This window comes from Dermacentor silvarum, chromosome 1 (assembly GCF_013339745.2).
Source record: "Dermacentor silvarum isolate Dsil-2018 chromosome 1, BIME_Dsil_1.4, whole genome shotgun sequence".
Taxonomy (NCBI): domain Eukaryota; kingdom Metazoa; phylum Arthropoda; class Arachnida; order Ixodida; family Ixodidae; genus Dermacentor; species Dermacentor silvarum.
This window is the reverse complement of record NC_051154.1, coordinates 319,214,275-319,221,232: the sequence shown is the minus strand read 5'-3', so window position 1 is coordinate 319,221,232 and position 6,958 is coordinate 319,214,275.

The window sequence follows — 6,958 nt, the reverse complement described above, 5'->3', positions numbered from 1 at the left end:
TGGGGCAGCAGTGTGTGCACCCTGATTCCCCACTATACCTTGATACCCTGGTACCCAAATAACATGCTTGATGTCGGCTTGTGCTTTCGAGCTTTCGAGAATCTTAGGCACTTATTGCACGATTATAGCCTTGATGTAATTCCTGAACGGGGTTTGGGAGTCTGTTAGGATGAATTGTGAAGCGCGATGGGTCGCCGCTAGAGCGATAGCTACCTCCTCTGCTGTTGTTGGGTTCTTGCTTTTGATAGTTGCCTGGTTGATTAACATTATATTTTCGTCTACCACTGGCACTGTGGCAATGCCATCGATAGAACTTTGTTATAAACATACAGGAAGGCCAAGCAATGTGCTGCGTATCGCCCGACGGCTTCTGCCCGATACCAAATACGCCTTCTCCCATGTGGAATATGTCTGGCTGCTGCAACTCGTTGGCTAGCGATCCTCGAAAAGAAATATAAGATGTATTGCTTGCTTGGGCAAAGTGTAACAATTATATAGGCATTATTTTGCAAGACGCATGTCTATGTAGCAGCACAGAAATGAACATGGCATTTAACAAGTGCATGTATCCAGCGTTGCCATTCTTACATTGCCTATGCATTTTGCCTCCTCTTCGCGCTGCTGCACGTCTGTTTTCCCCGTCGCTTTTACTAAGATTTTAAAGAATGCAGTCCGAAATACTTTTTTTTACAGTGAAGCTGTTAAGGGCTCAGTCTCCGATGGTCGTGTCCGCGTGTAGAAAAAAACTTTCATTGGCTCGAGCGTATTTTGTTTCGCACTTTTAATATTTCAGTGTGAGAAGATTTAGCATAAAAGACATGCGCTGCCGGTGTTTTGTTTCATGACATTTGTTTATGGGCTGTCATTCTCAAAATTCTGAGGAGTTATATAAACTTGGACATGCAGCAGCACCAGCAACGCGCAGAAATGTTGTCGATGGCGGCGGCGGCATTTTGCCCGCGTTCGCATCTCACGCGCGCAGCATTGGTGACATGTTTATGAAGAACGTGCCAACCTTTGAGGTACACCCTATAGCGGTGTACCGTGGCGACCATAAGGCCTCGGTCCCCGTGGTCACTAAGTAAATGAAAACCACCGGATGATATATATTTCTGATTCTTTATTAGTTCGAATAACCAATTACACCATCACATCTTAATAGTCATAATTGGAAATACATAATTCCCACCATAGTACAGCTTCACTGGTCTTTCATCTCCACCCCAGTGGAGGTGCTGACAGTTGTTTTCGCAAACGTTTTTCAGCAGAGCGAGAATTACTCTATAGCGTGCATCAGTGCGCATTCATTAAGAACTCCCAGCATTTATCAGCTTATGACGCACAAGAACCAGAAAATCGGACGCTGTACATTCATTTTAAGTTTCCGTAAGGCGGTGCTCAAAGAACAACTAGAATGTCAGCTAGAATATCGGCTATCCCCGTTTGTGGATCAGAGAAGAAACGGGGATAGCCGATATTCTAGTGGACATTAAGCAGAAGAAATGGAGCTTGGCAGCCCATGTAATGCGTAGGATGGATAACCGGTGGACCATTAGGGTTGCAGAATGGATACCAAGAGAAGGGAAGCGCAGTCGAGGTCGGCAGCAAACCAGATGGGGTGATGAAGTTAGGAAATTTGCAGGCGCAATATGCTAGTGCAAGACAGGGGGTAATTGGAGATCGCAGGGAGAGGCCTTTGTCCTGCAGTGGACATAAAATATAGGCTGATGATGATGATGAAGGCGGTGCTCATGGTCGAGAGCCCTGACTTTCCGGGCACCACCTGGTTCGGTAGGTTCCGCCCGTGCAGTTCACAACTTCGCTTGAAGGAACCTGGGAGGTATATTCGTCACGCTAATTTGACCAATCATCGTCATAAAATGACGAACTGAGGAATTAATGATGCTACACAAAAAAACTACACCTCAAATGAAAGACGAAACACAAGAAAGGTGACGTCACAAGAAGTGCCAGAAAACATTTGGTGAAAACATTTTATTTGATGATGACTCGCACCTTAGTAGTCCTAGCCGCTTGCAATGTAGGAAGAGAGTCGATACCTTGTCTAGAAATCTCCTCCCAGAGAAACTCGTCTTCGGTGCCTTCGATAGCGTTTGAAATACTGCACTTCTTGAACCCGCGAGCGATGAGCTCTTCAGGAATGCTGGCTCAAAAGTCCTCAATACATTTATGGAGCGTGGCTGGAGATGCCCGCTAAGGCTGTCCGGCGGTAGGCACTTGAGCCTCTGCTGATCTCATCCAGTGTATGTTGCAGCGCTTGACGCCGTCCTCGAATGGCTGGTTTATACAGACCTCAAGCGGTTGTAACTGGGACGTCGTGCTTCTGCTGATGACGAAGAGTTCGGTGGCAGATTCACGCAGCAGTCGTTCAGTTAACACCGAAAAGCACTGATGGAAACCGCATCGATGCTCCGGTCTGCTGGCACCACAAACACTTTATCCAAGAGCAAGAGCATCGTCCATCTGCGCTTTCCTGCAAAGTAAGCGCGCTGCAAATGACGTGATATCGTTAACGTCCGCTCTCCTTGGGATAACATATGATGACATCGTTTATAAAAAAAATGGAACTGAAGATTTGCGCTGAATATATTTTCGTTTTGCATGTACTATGAGCCGCAAATGTGACATGCAATGAAAAATGGAGCTTGTAGTATACACAGGTTTTGATGCTACATTTTGAATGGTTTTCTAATGCATGCCTACTTATAATTTCAATTCTTGGACCCTAGCTAGCCTAGGGCTACATGTTCGATCAGTGATTTGCAAGTTTTGTCTATAAATGAAGACAAGAATAAAAATCAATCATCAATATCCTTCCCTTGAGCGATAATGACGTTGCATGCGTGTGTTCTACTGGACAGAGCGGATAACAATGTGCCCTTAAATACTGCAAATGATTAGTACTTGCTTAATTCTTTTTTCGAAAAATTATGTTTAGATGAGCCCTGAAGCCCTTTTTATCGAAATCGAGAAATTATTTGAAGTTAAAATGCACTATTTCTGAAATACGTTGCCATAAAAACGACTTCAATGCATTCAGCAGAAGCGCAGTTACTTGCAATCAAAGGTCGCCTATGATCCCCACCTTCAATGTCTTGCACTGCGATGGTTACGGTGCAGGGGGGCAAGATCACAACACTCCGCCTATTGAACTTCCCCGTCGTGTGCAGTTGTAATTAGATTTTGGATGCTCACCTAAGCATCACTATTTCTCATTTTGGCGTCTGCAAGGCGCGAAATGCGGCTATCCTCAACGAGCTGATGTGTGATCAGCAAGCCGACTCATCACGGCACCTCGTGGTGCCTGCGGTATCAACGCTACAAAGCAGACTGCAATTTACACGCAACTGTAGTGCGCATGCGCAGCATTTGGTTTGTACACGACATATGGCTTGAGAATGCGCTCGTGCTCATATGCTCCTGTCTGGCCATGCTACGTGGTGCGGACCGGCTTTTTCCGGCACCAGCTTGACTGCCAGATAGTATTCCTCGCCAAGTTGTGAATTTTGAAGCGCTGTCAATAGCTGAATACGAAGCCTAAGTTTGCCAAGGCAACCAACCAGGAGCGGTCAGGAGTGAGCGCGCACAGGAGAGATAGCGTGCGGTCTGACCTGAAGTTGCGCGTAGTTCCATGTTAGTTGAATGTTCATAACTAATCAAAATTAGTGAGACACAACAGCTACGACAATAATTAGCAATCTGGCCAAAGTTTCGTCCTTACGCGTGCGGCCGGGGCTGAGCACGTAAGGAACTTCCGGAGGCACGTAATTCTCGTCGAAATTCGATAGCAGATTTTTGTTTACTTCAGCCTGTTTATTAAACTGCGTCAGTAAAAATACACAGTAACAGTATGAGGAAATGCATTGACCCAAGCATCCTTCTTGCAGATTGATGGCAGCCGCGTATGGGAATATGCTATGTGACGAAATATAGTGGCCGAAATGACTGAGGAGGGAGGATTCTGTTAAAAAGATGGTGTTTGAGAAAAAAGTGACTTCTCGCTCCGCTTGCGAGCTCAATATGCGCTGCGCACGACAGAAAAATTTGGCAGAGATGTTCATGGCAACGTATGCTACCTGCGGACTGCGTTTTTTCACCAAGCCCGAGTGGTGGTTCAGGACACCTTGAAGCGGTGGAGGTAGGATCAATATTCGTGACGTCAAAGTCTCTGGGCAGGCTGTCTCTTGGTGGCGTGGGAAACGACAACCCAAGGCATAGCGCCACTTGCGGCTACGGAGTAATTTATGAAGCAGTACATAAAAGAAAAAACACGAAGAAACCCTTCTGGGAGTTGTCTAAGTATGCGTAAGCATTGTGCCACGTGCTGATCTCCATGCAGCCCGGTGTCATTATCAATGTTATGAAACTTGACCTTACCAGTATAAACAACAGCGCTGCTGCGACACGAACTGCTGCGGACAAAGGCGCAAGGTTAATTGATGACGCAAGAAAACAGCTGCAGGCGGCAGTGCCAGGTACGTTGAAGACGTTCCGATTAATAAAGCCATTATCGCTCTTTAGCGCCTTATCCATCCGCGTCGAACCATTATAAACCGTGATCAACCATACTCCGGCGGCTGCTGCGTATGGCGCAGCACGCGGACCAAACTTCAAAGTGATCTTCGGTAGGGACAGAGTGTGGGGAGTGCTGATAGCTTCGTGCGCGCTGTGTTCTTGCCGCTTGGTTCACATCGAATGGAGACGTACGGGCCCTATCTTGAAAGCGATCGTCTTACTTGACGGACGGTCGGACCCATTTAGCTGTTGGGTAGGCATAGAAAATCCGAGGACACCTAAGCACTTATTATGAGTTGTGAATGCGAAAGCATTAAGGTCCAATTGAACGCCGCTGAGCGGTCCAGTCCTCGCGGGCAAGCGGGCGCGTTGAGACACTTTGCCAACACCTCCTAGATAATAAAAGGCCGGCGCCCTTCTATCCGTGACGTCCTGCTACTCTGCCCAACTGCCACATGCCCATTCTAATGGGGACACTTCCGAGAAAGCCGTGGTGATTTAGACATTAGTGTTTTCGTCACACGAGGCTTGGCAATGGAAATTTTGGTCCAAGTAGCATGATGTCATGAAGCAGAGTGCACTGTCCTGCAATCCAGCAGGCACTGGTTTAGCCCAATGGATAAGACACTCGGTTTCTGAGCACAAGATCATTTGTTCAAAACTCGCTACTGCCAATGTTTTTGCATTTGAATTCTCTTTTTTAAAATATATTTCCTTATAGCGGTTACTGAGGCGAAGTTAGAATGCAGGCGAGAGCTCGCGCGGACAAGGAACGTGCGGTAACATGGGTTTCCAAGAGTGAGGGTGCCTTTGCGTCGTGGTGATGCCCTCTCTCCTGACACAACACCTGGCGCGCTAGCGGGGCAGCAGGCGTTTCCTTTCGCCGGCTCTGCTCTCTCGCGACACGTGCTTTATTGATAATTAGTTCAAAACTTAATTAGCAAACTTTTGTTAATTATTCGATTATGCAATTCAATTTCTTCTGTAAGGAATGTCCGCCTCTACGAGTAGACCAACTCATGAACTAGAATTGTGCTATCTGCCACTAGCAACCTTTAAAAAGTCTTGAAAGTGTTTGCTGAAACACCCGGTATACAGTGTGTCCAAACTATCGTGCACCAAGACTTTAAAAAGGCGCAATTGCTTTACTGGACGATGACCTAGCACATATTGTTTCCAGTACAGCTGCCAGTAATAATTTTGTTACTGATATTTATTAGGCAATTAAAATTAATTATATAATTCGAGAAATACTGCGCTAATTATCAAAGTGTCAAATGGGAAAAATAGTAGACCAACACGAAATACTCCCAATGCAGCTTTGTATTGCTCAATACGTGATACGTAAAAGTGTTTTTTCCGAGCGTGAAAGAACTCTGCAAATACATGCAAAATTGTCGCGCGACTGCCCGATCGAGGCACTCGAGGGGCAATTGCCCTTAAGAGATCTCGACCTCGTGAATTGAGACACTGCCACCAAGGCCAATGCTCTTGGCTTTGAGCTAATAACTCCATCGTGTGACACTTGGGACCGCCAACATAGAAGCTACGACCGCTGCAAGCCACATATGGTCGGAAATATTTACATGATCTACGGTTGCATAGCTGCCAGCTGCATGTGCTTCACTTCACAAACAAAGCTCCACACAGTGCACGCTACAAGCCATATTACAAGCTGCCCTAAGTTGTCAGGTTAAATCTCAATATTATCGCCAAGTCTAACAAGCGTCTCAGAAGCTGGCAACCTTCACAGCATATTACACTGCAGTGCTCTTGCGGTTACCAATTTCAATGCATGGGTGCTTTGGGGAGATTTTTCTTTTGAGTTCATTATACAGTATATAACCTTATTCACACGTATTGGGGGAAAAAATTTGAGAAAAAAACTCACTAAATGGGAAAACATACGATCCGAAGTAACGAAAACATTTGACAGACTCAAGAGTTATTGACATCTACGTAATGCAAAGCGTCGCGCAAATCATTCCTGCATGAGACATGAGACGCCAACGCGCATCAAGCTGTTGGGGCGATGGCGGCCTGAGGCGCGCGTTTTGTCGTTTTCCTATTTATATGCCTTAAGATGGCCACAGGAAACCTAAATAAAATTGAGCGGGTGGGCTACACCGGATGCCGCAGGAGCAAAACGTGACGCTCATATCGTGCAGAGGGGAATGGCGGCATGCTTGGGTTATCGCCTACTGAAAGCGTGCAGTACGCTTCTGACAGCACTACACTCCACGTGCTGTAAAACAGATAAGTGAAGATGCTTATCACAATAGCGGTGGTGGCGATAGCTGTGAACGCGGCATGCGACGACCCGTGAGTAGATTTCCTGGTACCGGAATAAGAAACGGAGTGTGCGCGGGTGTTTTCTTGTGGGACGGGTGGGCAAGTATTGTGGTGAAGCTGCTGCTGTGGG